Below are 15,608 nucleotides of genomic sequence, written 5' to 3'. Positions count from 1 at the left end.
GAGAGGGTGCTCCTGCCTCCCCCTGTGTGAGCGGAACACGGCTGCAGCTTCTAACTGCTCAGACACGTGCTGCCGCTTAGACTGTGCTCCTCTACTTGTGAAGAACCTTTGCCAATACGTAGCTGTTAGACAGATGAAGATAAAATAATCTAACGTGTAGCCCCTTTCTCGCTCATTCATTTCTGTATGGTGCTTACCATTACCTTCGCGCTACCAAGAGAGAATCAAGATGCAAACTGGGGTCAGCTGCTGATCTGGGGGGTGTTTATGTGAAAAGTTGAAAGCCTCCATTTGTTAGTCCATAACACTTCATACATGTGTGTACAGATATTTTTTTCTATAGCTCCAAAGGCTGATTCTTGGTGGCTTTGGCTGCATGAAAGTCACGGGGTACTTTCATGTGCTTCCACTCAGCATTACCATACAAATCAGGGGATTTCAACCCAGTCACATAGAAAATAAAACCAGTTTTGGTGGTTGCCAGTCTAAAGGTTGGTGTAAATGGCTTGCTTGCCATCACATAGGTACTTGGTGGTGAAGCCTCCTGGCATTCTAATGCAGCAATTACTTGAATCTTAAGATCATCTTTCTTTTCCCACTTCTGACTCACACAGAAGGCAGCTTCTGCAACAGAGTGAAAAGGGACAGGCAGACAGCAGTGTCTCCTTCACCACCTGACTTTGCCTTCCTCCCCACGCAGGCCTATCTCATATGCAGAATGAGGCAGAGCCCCCAGGGGAAAAATAGCATCTAATCACATCACTGGAAGCAGAGCGCTTACGCACGCAGGTGCTGAAGCGAGGTCGCACAGCCTCCAATTTTAGTTCTATTTCTGAAGCCTGGAGTACTCAAATGACATTTTTTTTTCCTTCTCCCTTTCCATCCTGCTCCCAGGCCTTGTTTATTATAAATCTAACTACTCAAAGCCTGATGATAAATTCTCATGTTTATTCATGAGTTGGTGAGAAGAAAGGATAGAAGCTAGACTGAAGCTGCAGATACAGTTTTATTAGCTTGCCAAGTCTGCACACAAGGAGGATTGCAAACGACCAAGGGTGAAAAGCCTTTTGGCTGATCCCAAGTGGCTGCAAGTCCTGAGGTGCAGAGGTTCTCCAGGAGACGACGTCACTGTTTGATGAGGAGGGTGATACTTGTTAAGTCTCCTCTATCTGTTCTTAATATCCTGGTATTGAGATAACGGGTGTTTTATGTCAGTAAGTCTCAGGCTAGAGGGAAAGTCTTTAAAATGTCGGTGTTTAAATTCTGTAGGAATTTTACCATCATGTGTGATGTATGCAATTAAAAAAACCTATTAGACTTAAGTCATGGATAGGCAGGACATACAAGTGTCTTTTGCCCCACAAGGCAAGAAGCGTGGGGTGGCTTGTGTTACAGAAACTGGAGTGTCCCCTCCACCATCACCTCCCCAAAATTCTTCCATTTCTCAGAACTTAAGGTAGAAAGTGATGAGAGGAGAGATAGGGGTGGCACTAATACTTTGGGAAGTATTTTCCATTCATTGCGGTGTTGAAGTGTGATAAAAATTTTAAATCAAGTAGCTGAAGTCTGGCATTAGTCTCTGTCTGTTGTTCAGCGATAACATTTTCCTGGATTTCTCCCAGACTTGTTAAATATTGTCAGGCCCAGGCAAATCTAACAAGGATGTGTTCTTGGTTGAGAACTGAAATATTAAACAATGACCGTTCAAACCACTGATAGGAACCGGTAATTTTTTGCTAGATAGATACAATGATGCTTCACAACTTAGGGATAAGCGAAGGGGTTCAGTGGGTTTACTGATGCCAGCTGGGCTCTGGTAACTTCTGCACTTGTGCATAGCCCAAGGTAAAGTTAAACTCAGCAATTTAGGTCAAACCTGTTTTACTGATGTCTAAAATAAGTTGCTTTCCACAGTTCATGCACATGGCCAGCTTCTCTTTCATTCAGTAAGGTGCTGTGTGATGGGGGGGGGGGGGGAAAAACCACAATAACTTTGAGTTTTTTCTTAGTCTCTACATATTATTCCTCTATGAAAGGTCTCTGTAATCTCTTTAACGCTTTCTGGATTTTGCCTTCTTCCAGGCACAGGTCTGTAGTTTAAGCTACCATTTGATGTCTATAAATACCACTTTATTATAAAGAGCTCGACAACTAAAATAGCACTTGGTACGTGTCCTTTTGGGGTAATCTTTGCTGCTTGGCTCAATTCTTCACAGTGCACATGTACTTCCTTCTTTGCAATGCTTTTGCCTCCATAAAGGGTAAGGAAGGACGTGTTTATTTTTACCCAGTTAGAAAGGGATAAAACTTAGATCAGATCTGGGACTTGAGTTCAGCACTCAGGTAGTAACACTTACAAAGGCTGATGTAGGCAAGTGAAATTGGATTTTGTTATCTTGTGTTAAAGGCTCTGACATGCTTGTATCTTTAAAACATTAAAAGCTAAATGTCCTCAGAATCAAGATCCTTTAGGCAGGCAAAATGATAATGTGAATGCTAGCTGCAAACCTCTTTTCCTATGAAACTCCATGAACTCATTGAAAATGGTTTTCCAACCTTAAAACTATTAACGTCTTGACTGGGAAATTTGTATGGAGATATTACTGCATGCAATGTTACATTTTTTAATAACCCTATCTGGCAAAGAGAATATTGGCTAGTTTATACAGACTCAAGTGGGTCGATAAGTGGGTAGCAGATGCATGTGACATGCTGGAAAACCACTTACAGAACAACAGCCAAGGTCACTCCATGTCATTTTGGCGGTGTGGCAGAACTGCGCAGCCAGGTCTCCCCGACTTACGCTTCCGACTGGGAAAAATGCAAACTCCTCTTCACAGATCCATGCATAAATAGATTGACTTCAGAAGAGAAGGAAGACTCAGTGGCAGGAGCTGGTTACTATGGCTATATGCATTACTCACTCTAAATGGAGAAATCAAGCCAACAATCGCTGTATACATTAACTATATTTGTATATGAAGGCAGCTCATTGCCAGCAGCTGTGTGAAGGTGTTGTGCTGAAAATCCAACTTTGCTCATGCCAGTCAAGGACTTAATGACTTTCATACATTTAAAGCAGTGTGTACTGAAAGCAGCAAAACTTACATGCTGTGGGATCGGGTCTCTGTTCTCCTTAAGCCCTCGCTTTCCTCTATGTGAAAGCGACCTCAGTTTTCTCACCTCTGTGCCCCTAGTGATTGTAGAACAGCCCAGGTTGGAAGGGATCTTGAAAGATCGTCTGGTCCAACCTTTTGTGGGAGAGGGAGCCTGGATGAGATTATCTAGCACCCTGTCCAATCACATGTTTAAAACCTCCATTGATGGGGGCTCTACCAGGTCCTTGGGGAGGTTGTTCCACTGGGATGGAGACACATGTCATGATGCTGCCTTGGAAATCATGGAGACACTAGCTGGCCCAGGCTCTGATGTACACAATATGAGGAAAAACAACTTCTGCCCATGTTGGCTTCAGAGTCCAGCTTCTAGCCAGCTACTGACTTGTAGGACTGTCACCACAGTCACTTTCCCGTTGTCAAATGTCATTAGAATTGATCAGTGAGGATAAAAGTAACTGTGGGTGCGGAGACATCTATAGCAAAACCACAAGCCTTATTTTCATTGGCTACAAACTTAAAGTAAAATATCTTCCCTTTTTGAAGTTACCCACTGAAGCTAGTGTTTCTGTGGGGCACCCGGCAAATACAGCTTCCCTTACTTTGTTGCAGGGCGGCTGTCAGTGCAGGGCATTGGTTTCCCCCTTTATAGGGTGCTGCACAAACAGGTAAGTGTTTGGTAGGTGAGAAGGATTAAGCAAAGGCTGTTACCACCTAAGGCTCTAGCTAAGTCTCTTGTTCCTGTCTCCAGTGCCCAGATTTTCATGCAAGTTGGAGCACTGGACTTCGGTGTTTTCAGGGGCTGTTTGTAGCTTGGAGCACTTCTATTACCTGCTGTCAGTTGTAATTCCACTGTTAAGGCTGAAGAGGTTTTTGCACTTAAAGGAGGAGCTGAATCTTTAATCTGAATGGAAAATAGAGCATATTTGCCGCAGAGGTAAAGGCTTGCCTTCTGAAAATGGACTAGAATGTTGCAATCTGCAAATCTCTTAATTAGCCTGAGTTCAAATTAATTAAAAATTGTCATTTAAAGAATTCAGCGTTTGCTGGTTTTACTGAGTTCTGAATGATCTTAATGGAATAAAACAGACACTTGGAACTTTCCATATAATTAAAAATAATTTAAATCTTCTGCCTGCATGTGTATGAAGAAATTAGCTAATAATTAAGCCAAGTTATTAGCAATGGCTGTATTTAATGTTACATATAGAATACAGCCAGGCTAAAAATTCTTAAATAGGTCCATCACGGTATCAGAGATAATGCAATTTATTATCAGTCTTCTGCAGCGGCTGAAATGCCACTCTTACGGGGGAGACAGGGCACACACAGGCTTTCACTGGTGGATTAACTATGTCACTTATCTTTAAAGTTTAAATGGCTCAATGGCTGAGTGGCTTGCGTGTTTCTGCTTGAAATGTCCCCCATACCACTGGAACCTTGCCTGCTGGTGGGAATGAGGCAGAACCGAAGAGAACACCAGAAGTTTTGTGCTGGAAGGACTTGGGAAGTAGGATCTTCACATCATTTCTTTGTATGTGCTCTCCATTTTAAAATAAAATCCCTAAGCCAGTTCTTCTGCTGCAAGCTAAAAGCCAAACCTGTGAGTGGAACGGGCTGCTTTGTGAGGCTCCAGGCATGCAAAATCGGTGCTAGTCTGGAAGGCTGGCGACCACTGGTTGTCTTCTGCTTCTCCAGTAGCTCCGCACTTAAAATAGCGTTCTGCTGTTTGGTGGTCTGCTCCTCCAGAAGGCCAGAAATCTTGTGCAGGAGCCCCAGCTGGTGCTCCTCGTTCGGTTCTGCTCGTAGTCGTTTTTGAAATGGGATCTTCCTGAAGGGCAGGAAAGAAAAAAGCCTGATAAAGTGAATGAATGCTAGTGATTACTCATTCAATGACTTCGGAAAGGTGGAATCAGCTTTAAAAAAGCTTGTAGGAATACAAACACTTAGATGCCTTAGTCACAGGTTGTCCTCGCTATACAGCACAAATTAAGACTTTCTGAACTGCCTAACTAATATGTTTCTTATTGCAATTTAGTTGGGTTTCTTTTTGTCTGATCTCTTAATTTCCTGGATCAGTGATGCTTGGTTGGAGGCTAATAGCAGCATTGTTGTCATATTCCTAACTGTGATTCTGCCTTTTGTATTTTTCTTCAAGTTGAATGCATAAATACCGGGCAGGATTTCCTTAGACTGGCTGATCAGAAATACTATTGGTGCAGGAGGATGGTATATCCTCTGTGTATTTGCATTTTTTAATACTAATGATCTGTTCCTAGCATCAGTTCACGCAGAATTTCCAGCTTTTTCAGCTTTTCTTTTATTTAAAGGCCCTAATCCTTTATGGCGAGGAAGACACACTCTTAGCAAGTGCTGGATTCCAGTTTTGGTATTTCAGATCTCTAAAGAAATTCTGATAGACGTGACAAGTGCTGAATCTTGAGAATGATGAATTAGTTGTCAGTGCTTGGTATGTTTTGTCAGGTGGTAAAAACATCCAAGGTGATGTGTCCATCTTTTTGTTTCAATGAGGGGGGATATTCTGGGAGGAAGAAGGGGGTGTCTTTGAAGACAGTAATGAATAAAGCAGGAATAAGATTGAAACAATATCTGCTAATTATTCCTTCTTGACCATATATGGTTGTCTTCTGTTTTGTAAGTGCAGAGCCACAAGCGATGAGCTCTCCTGGTGCTCTCCTCCTGCTGTGCACTTCCCCCAAGTCCAGAAAGAGAGCAGTGTGGAGGGCGATGACGGGTGGGCTCCTAAAACATCTTGTCCTTAGTTGAGGGCAGGGAGAGAAAGGAGGTGATGCTAAGGAAAACTAAATTATGTGAATATGTTAAGGCATGGCTGAATGATTGTCACTTGACTTGTTGTTTGAATGCATGCTGTTATGAGCAGCCATCCTTGCACGCACGCTCTCCTTGCTCAGCCCATTGCTGTTGAGCTGGGCAGTGGAAGTCAGGCACAAACCCTACCCAGTGAAAGAGCACTGTGCAAAAATATCTTTCCTTTGCTAACACCTTTTCACTTCTGGTTCTGATAACGGTGGTGGGAGACACTTAATGGAGATAGCTGGATTCAGGCGAGCATTGCTGACTCCCAGAGCTTGGCTATTGTCAAGGGACTTGGATGGCCCTTTTTTCCATGTTATGACTTTATCAGTGATTTAGTGTCAGAGGTCTGGAGCTCAGCTCAGCAGAGCCCCATGACATGTCACACGTTGTTACTGCTAACAAACAGGCTGTGGCGTGGGGAACAGGAAGAGTGAAAGATTTCATTCCATTAGTCCCTTTGCAACCCCCTTTCCATAAGCTGTACAAAAGTGCTCATTCATACTTGAGTTTTTTCACACTAACTAAAACAGATCTTGAAGCTGTAGTCTGAGGGACCATGTCCTTTCTGATTAAGGGAGTATTTGGAGTTTTTTTTCTTTGAACTTTATGTGTACACTGTGATCAAATCAGTAAGACCTGTCTGCATTGCATGGGTATGGGATAGAGCTGATGCCCACTGTTGGACTCAGTCTTAAGCGGCATTTGCTTTGTTATTTCTGGAGAATGGATCTGTATGTCTGCTTTCCAATTCTTTCTCTCATTGAAATAAATTTTACTGATTGGTCTCATACTGCAATTTGCATGCTTTTTTCACACCAAGGCAGAGACACCCAGTGTGGCAATAGAAAACTGTAGGTAGTTCAGGTGTATTCAGGATAGTTTTCTGATTGCTGCAAGTAGCTAAAATTCAAGTCTGTGTGTCTAATGAAGGGTGAGACAAACTTCCCTGAGATGTAACTTGGAACATTGCTATTATCTTTGAGTGTATCTAGCTATTCTGTTTTCAAATATAGTGCTACTTAGTGCTATTGCTCCTTATACTTTCTGTATCTAAAATCTGCCCCTTTTGTTCTTGATTCTGAATAAACTAGTCAGGCAAGAACAATTTGTCACTAGTTTTTACAGGGGTAAACTTCCTACTTTTTAAACCAAGTAAGAGTGAAAGAGACGACACACCTGGTTGAGAAGCCTGTCTCCCCATGGAGAAGAGTGGGACTCCAACCCCCAGGGTTCTGTCAAATTCTTACAGCCCTATTGCCCAGTGATTTTTCCTGATCCAACAGCGTGATCATGAACAGGCTGCTTCTTTGAAGGTAATCAGCTTTGTAACTCCATGTCGTGGTTTTGACCAGATTGACCAATCAGAAGGACAGATGCCCCCCCCCCCCCTAAGGAAAAGAGAGGAGAGGAAGAGATAAAAGAGATTTATGAGTTTAGAACAAACTAAACTACTTTAATGAAAATATTAATAAATAATGAAATAATAATAATAAGAAAAGAACAAAAAGAAAAAAAAAGTATACAGTATATACAAAACCGTATCGAGCTCCCAGGATGATGATCACGTCACCAGCAGGCACAGGGGAAAGTCCCAGGCTGGACTCGGTGATGGACAGGAGCTGGATTCCGGATCTGGAGTCAGGATTACTCGCGTCGGGATCAAAGGCAGATGAACAGACAGGGTCCTCCTCAGACGTTGGCCATTGAAGGAAGAGAGTTGACCCTTTGATCCCTCAGCTTTTATACTGAGTGTGATGCAGATGGGATGGAATACCCTGTTGGTCACTTTTGGGTCACCTGTCCTGTCCGCTCCTCCCTACAGGTGTGACCCCTCTACGCTTTTCCGCTTCTGACCCTCCAACAGGGTAAATAACAAATTTACCTGATCTTGGTTGCTATAGCAATAAGTATAGGCAAGGGCCTCTCTGCATCCCATTCCTTGGTATAATCAGGTCTTACCACTGTGAGAGTGAACAGTTCCTGAACAACATGCTGTTAATTTCAGAGTTCAGTTAGTTAAAAGAGGCCTGGCTGAAAAAGTAAAAATACTGAACAAAAAATGAGTTCTGTTTTACCTCAAACCAGGACACTCCACACAAAGAAAGCAGTGGAAATTAAATGCCTTGTTGCTTATACGGATGTAGCCCCTACCTTTGTCTCAATCGGCTTCCCTTTCCTAGAAAGGTGTCAGCAATTTCTCTATCACAGTGATTTTTTTTTATTATTTTTTTTTTTCTGATGATGGATACATTGCAGATCTTGAAGTATGAAGGTGTGTCAGTAATAGATGACTATGGCTATCCAGACCATGCTGGCAATGCAATGGAAATCATCTGCACTTAAGCCCTGCAATTCCTTCTCTGCGCTTCTGGTGCACATTTGGGTGAGGATGGGTGAAGAGGATTTTCTGCTTTGGAAAATCCCTGTTCACCAACTGCAGTACAACAAGAAGGGCCAAAGTTTCCACCAGGGCCAGTATATCCTGACAGGCAAGAGGCAGAATAATCCAATTTAAAAAATAAAGCTTCCTTTTCTTTTTTTCCTCTAGCATATTTTCATACCCCAAAATAGCCCATATTTTTGTCAAAGTTCTGTGTTAAATTTTGCAGCTAAGCCTTCTGCTGTAAATTTGGAGTCTCTGAAAAACATCATTGAAGTTTTTTTTAAAAATATACATCTTTCTATACCTATATAAAGAAAAATGTTATTTTTTTACCTTGCTGCATTTATTGTTAGGATCCCATTTTCTCCTCTAGCAGACAGAAGGCACAGACACCAGACCTGCAGAACAGTGTTTAGAGAGGTGAGATGAATAACCATCTGCATCTACAGGGCAGTACAGCAACAGCTCTTCAATCAAGACTATTCCAAAATGCTATTTTGGTGAACAAGTTTGAATAGATGGAGCTGCTGGTGAGGAGTGTCTGTAGGATGGCCTGGATAGATCAAAACCTGAGATTTTCTGTTGAGTGAGTTTTGCTGAAAATTTAACAAGTTATTCAACTGGGCTGGTAGTCCTGTAAAATGAGTTGTCTGGTGTTTTCATTCCACTGAGCTACTGGTATTTAAAGTGAAGTTTCAGAGGCCCCCACTGAGGCAGGGCATATTTCCCATTCTTGCTCAGTGTTTTTATAGCATCATCACACCAGATACATTATTTGTTTTCTTCTTTCCCTTTTCTAGACCGTTGTGTGAGACTGAAGTGCCTAAAACCGTGTATGTGGCAGGTACTTTGGTTTTGTGCATTAAGCCTCAAGCGTATAACCTGTTGTTTTTTTTTCTTCCCCATTGCCTTCATTATTTTTTTTCCCTGTAAAGAAAAAAATGTGTATTTGAATTACAAAAAAAGATATTTAAAATCAATTCTGTTATGACCAGATCAGCTGCTGCTGGTGAGCCGGTGTGGTTCTAAAGGAGTTGCGCCTGTAACCTCCCTGGAAATCTCAGCTGCTGCTCACTGTTGTGGCAAAGGCAGTCCTCCCCCACAAAGACAATGCCTGGCCAACCTTGGCAATAGTCTCTTAGTGGGTTTTGATCTAGAAACATAGTGCAGCCTTTCTCCGAAGGGCTCCGTGGTTTTCTCTGGGTGGTCCAGCATGGCCTTTTCTCACCGTGGTCTCCCTGACCCTCTCTCCTGTCTTGGTGTCTCAGCACTCCCTTCTCTGTTCTCCCCAAGCATCGCTGAAGCAGTGGGAGTCTGCAGCAGCCCGGCATGCTGCGGCTCAGCCCTTTCTGATATTGCCCTGCCTCGCCTTTTCAGAAACTAACCTGGGGTTAGACGTGATATGCTCATCCAGCAAAATGGAAATGCCCCGTGCAGAAAAGAGACTGAGCCTAAAGCGCTGCAGGGATTTTGCTGGTGGCAGGATTTCAGCTCTAGCATCAGCCTCTGTGTCTCGCTGGTGCTGAGCCTGGACAGCAGTAGCCTGGCGTAGGGAAAGGGGAGGGGGGGGAAGGAGTGCAGTGGCGATGGAGCCCACCAGGGTCCAGCTGCAGTGCAGCGCCAATTTGTAGGATCAGTTCAGCAGGTCTCCGGGGAAAAAGGTTCATTTTACCTGGTATTAAGCTCTAAGCGTGGAGCATCATAGCTGTGAGAGGAGAGGTTAGAAAATAAACTTGTTTTCACATATATAAATATGTATGTATGTATATATATATGTGTTTAGATATATACACAGACATATAAATATATATATATGTGTGTGTTTATATATATACTTATATGCACACACCAGTTGCTCCAGAACATTGCTGCTGGAGAGAAGGATGTCATGTCCATTTCTGAAGGTGTTTAAATTCAACTGACAAGAAGCATCAGGTCGTTAGACCATGTGAAAAGCCCAGGCTTGTGCTTTTTTGGGCTCATGGCAGAAAGTAATATCTCTGGAAATGGACTTTCTTTAAAAAAATGGCCTTATTTCTTCAAGGACCTTAGCTGACTGAGTTTCCTGGTGGAGGTGACCAGCTCGGTGTAGCTGTGCTTGTAGAGGAATAGTGTCTTGTCTTTGCTTATAGAATGTAAGTGCTGAAAAAACCTCACCCAGTCTGCTTCCTGCAGCGCCTTCTTGCTATTTAGTGTCGTGTCGATCACATCAGGCTTATTCTGTCAGCGCTTGCAATGTTAATAAGGTATCCCGCCATGGCAATTATTTCACCAATTAAATTGTCACTGCATTTTTTTAGCATAGTTTGCAGTTGGCATAAAGTAAACACAAGACAGCAAACAATCCTCGACAGGAAGGCGAGTTACAACTCGGAGAGTTACAGAAGCAAAATATTTTAAAAAAAATCTCTTGTGTCTAAAAAGGCGTGAATATTTTCCTTTGTTTCCCCCTCACCTCCTCTCAAAAATAAACCTCCACAGCAGCAAAACCAGGCCATCAGCAAGGAGAGTACCCGCTTCTGCCCGTACCTGAAAGGTAGGCTCTCAATCCTTGAAGCTGAAATGCAAAAGAGGCGAAGACAGGCAAGCCATTGGCACCGGGAGCTAGAACGTGTTGTGTGTGAAGGCCTAGGAGCATTTCAGGGCAGTGCTGCCTATTGAAATGGAAATGTGTTTTTCAGGCTGCTTGAGCAGAGTGAGTGCGTCACAGGCACAGGCTGGAACAGGGGTAATGAAGTACCCTGTCTTTGAAGACAGATTGCGCAATACAAACCCTAGAGAGACATTTATGGATTTTTTTATTTTTTTTTTTTTCTTTTCTGCATTGATCGAGGCTAAAGTACTTCCTACTATTAACTTCAGAAGGGCATAATAAAGTTGGTGAATGGACCACAGTAATTCAAATGATGTGCTGTGCAAATAAATGCTTAATTAAGGAATACTGAAAAGATTAACCTGAACTACTTACATGCATTATCAGGGCTTTTAACTCCCTGCCTTCTCCCAGTGGTTATGGAAAATGCAGAGCAGTTTAAAATGTGGGGTGGAAAACCCCAGAACTTGCTAGTGGCAATTAAAATATGTGAAAGTTTGGAAAAGGATGTGCAATAGTTCTGAAAACATGCCATTATGTACTCTCTGACCTGACTGGCAAGGTGGGATGCTCAAGATTATTGGAGACTGAAAACTTTTCTCAGAGGGGATGGGGCACATCAGCTTTTAGAGAGAGAAGAGTGAGAAGGCATATGACAAAAACCTCCTTTCCCTTCCCTGGTACATCTCCACAGCAGAAGAGCTGAGACCGTTTAGTTCATTAGGCGTACTTCTTACTGTTTTCACCTCTCTATCAGTGTTCGGGCTGTGAGTCAGTTTGAGATTGATTTATCAGCGCTGTTAATCTGCTCTCAAAGCGCTGTCAGTCTCGCTCCCAGAAGCCGAGCTCTCCCATTAAAACCCTGACCTATTTAAACGTTCTTAAGATACCGTAATGATCGAATGTCAGCGGGGGAGAGGCAGCAGTGACAGCTCTGAAATGTTTATTATCCTAGCCCGGGTTAGGAGGGGAGCGTGCCGATGCAGCCGGAGCTTGGCAGGGGATGAGAGGCGGGGGCCTGCTGGCAGCGGGGCCAAGGGACGGATGGACTCCGACGCTGCCGTGAGCTACCAAGCTAGTAAGATCAGCTGCTCTCCTCTTGTGGTTCTGTTTGTTAATTCTCCACAGTCACTGGCGATTTCAAATTGTTCAAAGCGGGAAGAGGTATTCTGTTCCAGGAGCCTGCATACTGGTGGCAATAGGTCATGGATTTCAGTGGCTTAAAAGGCACTTAAAACATTTTTGGTGGCTTAGGAATTGTTTCCCCAGGCATGTTTGCATGAAAGCAGATGCTTTCTATAGAGAAATTTAAATTTCCTTTAGCTACTGTGTGGTGCAATAGTATATCAGCAAAGAATTAAGTGGAAGAAACGATTTAAAAAGATATTCTGAAAGAAGCATGAACAGAAGCTCCTGACACCTCCTCAGGTTGCAGACACTTGTGTCCGCTGCTGAGCGTGTGCACTGCAGCAGGGGGAGCACAAAGGCTTGCAGAAACCTGAAAATCTCCAGTTCTAATAAGCAAATCTAACTGTCATAAACACACTTTAAATGTACTGTTTAGTGCCAATTTTCTCATCCTTCAGAGTTGTAGCAGAGTGCAACTATTTTTAAAGCTAAGCTTTTCTTCCCCTCCAATTTCCTTTGGGGCATCAACAGCTTGAAGAATTAAACCATAATTCCTCACCAGAGAAAACACATCCAGTTGTACAGAATAAGCCAGGATTTGCTGCTTGGTACAACATCCACATTTTTCTTCTGCTGAAACTATTCCTATGTGGATGGCCTTTTTCTTTCAAAGAGCATCTGACTAGATCATTTTGGCTCTTTCCCATTTTTCCTTTAAATGGAGACTGCAACAGCAGCAGGGATCATTAGCCAAAAAACCCCTGAGGTAAATAATAGGTTCTCAATCTCTTTAGATACAGACACTTAGATGCATCTCGTGGAGGGATAGTCTTTCTACTTGCTTATGGGGCAGTCCAGAGGATCCTGACTCGGAAGACACTTTCTCCAAGCAGCTGTACCTTGGATTAGTGTCCTTTTATCTCATTGATCTTGCTTTTTAGGAGTGCCAGGTTATTACAGTGCACATCTTATTAAGAGTAGTCTAAAGGCCAGCTTTTGTCAAAACACGGCTGGCTGGTTGATATTTTTCTTCTAAGAAAATAGAGAGGGTTCATAACTGTGCTTTTACAGATCCCAGATGCCAACTTTTCTATATAAGACCACAATATTGACACTATCTATGTCTCAAGCTGATAAACGTTATTGCATTCCTTTCCAATATGTAATGTTAGTAAAAATAGGTTAGTCACAAGGGCTTCTTATCAAAGTCCCTTGTTTCCCTAGAAACAGTGACCAGCATTAACCTTTCTAAAAGTAGCCCCTGCAAGAGACAAATGTCTTTGGTTGTCACTCCTACAATTTTAATCTAGGGGAAATGTGCTGCAAATTCTGGTACATATTAAAAGAAAGCAAATAAACTCCAGAAAGGCAGGAATAACATGTCCAGTATCAATTCACATCAGGCTAGCAAGGAAAATAAGTTGATCATGTTTGAACCAGTACTGGCTGTGTCCCTTTTTAAGCGACATGAGCATTGAAATTGCATTGGCATCAGCTACGGAAACAGTTGTTTGCAGCCCCAAAAAAGAAAAGGGAGGCGTGGGAGCGAAATTGTAGTGTTCGCGCAGGACTGATGAAAGCTGAATATTTGCAGAACAGGAAAAAATGTAAGTGATAACAGCGTATTTGTAAAAAGATGCCTTCTTCTAAGCAAAGTAGGTGGTAATGGGAATACCGTGTTTAGAAGTAAAGCTACTGGCAACGTGAAAAAGGAGCAAGAGACAGATACTATCAGTGCATTGTACCCTCACGGCAGGAAATAATCGTATTCTTAGTCTTCACAGCAGATTAACAGCATCTGTAAATCCTGGTGATGCAGGCAATTTAGCTTGTTTCAAATTACGTGATCAGTAGCATCTGCTTGAGCTTTACACATTCACTCACTGTTTCACTGTTCACCTAGGCCACTGAGATCACTAGCTTTATATTCTTTTTGCCAGATATAAAAGAAAAAGGTGATGAGTTAGATTTGACATCGACATACGTCCATGCTGCAGGTCACTGAGCACCTCTAAAGCAGCAGGCTGGGACCAGCGGGAAGTGATTCTGGTTCAGGGGAAGAATGAGAAGAGCATGAGAGCCGGTGGAGTGCTGGAGCATGACACACACCGCTTGTTTTCAGCTCATTCCTTTTACGATGCATACAGACCAGGACTGAAAGCCTCAGCCATAGCTTTTACAGAGGGCCCTCTCCTCAACTTAAGTCTGCCTGGAGGTGGGCATGCCTCTAGCAAAGCAGTAGTGATTCTCTGTCTCTTGGTTGCATTCCCCAAATGCTAAAAATACCAGGCCACTAAAGCCCTAAGATCCTCAGACCTGCCACATCAATCTCCCGTCTTGGAGTCTATCGCTTCCATAAATCCCTCCATTTCTTACAAACCTGCTTTGTCTGTGCAACCTGTCACTGTCCAGTCATCAGGACAACAGCTTTAAAAATAGCCAACTCAGTATGCAAACATTTTTCTTCTTGCCTGGTCACAAATGAAACCACTTGCTCCTGCGGGTATCTAAGAATTTGATGAAGCTGTGGATAAGCTCCCTCCCTGCTCCCCCTTGCTTCCTTGGAACTGAGTTTTCTAAAGCCCTAAGATATTGTCTTCTCTTATGGCCAACAAACATTATCCACAATATTTATTTTCCTTTGTGCTTTTATATTCAGTTTATGCTGGAACCAAAGGAAACCTATATATCTACCCATGCTGGTAAAAGCAAATCAGTCTGGATGTGTCAGTTGTTTTGCTATTTATGGTTGAAGTGAAATGAGACTTGAGTTACTTATGGCGCTTGTTTTACAGGAAAAATGAGTTTACAATAAGGCCAGACATTGCCTAAACTCAGTCTCATAAACGAGTTTCCTGAAGCAAAGCACTCACTAAAATTGATGCCTACTTTGTTCATTATCTGTCATTCCAGGCAGAATGAATATATTCTTAAATTTCTTCACCGTTTTGCCTTGTTCATAAACTGAGAAATACCTGTGTATCCCAAACCTGAGCCTAAAGGCTTGGCTTTTGTTCTCTAAAGAGGGGGTTTAAAGTGCTTGACTGAGATGTGAGAACATATCCTAGCCTTGTTCCTTGAAGGCATTTTTGGCTCATGTAACCAAATTCCCTTTAAAATCACTTGTCCCTTGTGCTTTGATTTTCATATTCTTGGGAAATTACATCTGAATAGTCTTAATTTCTACACATGTACCCGAACACACACACCCCCCCAAGCCCATGGTAATTAAGTTCTGAGGCACTTGGAAAAGCAATACTTGCCCCTGTGAAAACATAGAGGCAGGAAAAGCCTCTTCCATGAAGTCATGGAGCAAGAATGGTGTGGTGAGGGGCAGGCGGCGAGGAGCACGCTGCTCCCCGCTGACATTCCTGCCCCCCCTTCCCTTCGCTAGGGCGCAGCCACACGTGTCCCCTCCTCGGGCATTGTCTCCTCACCCAGGATCCAGCAGACAAATATAGGCATGAAGGAAAACTGCTGATGCCTTTAAACAGTTATCACCAGTGACCTTGAGATAGGGGCATATAAAGCCTGGACCAGGCGGAGCCGT

This window comes from Numenius arquata, chromosome 1 (assembly GCF_964106895.1).
Source record: "Numenius arquata chromosome 1, bNumArq3.hap1.1, whole genome shotgun sequence".
Lineage (NCBI taxonomy): Eukaryota > Metazoa > Chordata > Aves > Charadriiformes > Scolopacidae > Numenius > Numenius arquata.
The sequence above is the reverse complement of the archived record's forward strand: the minus strand, read 5'-3'. Positions refer to the sequence as shown.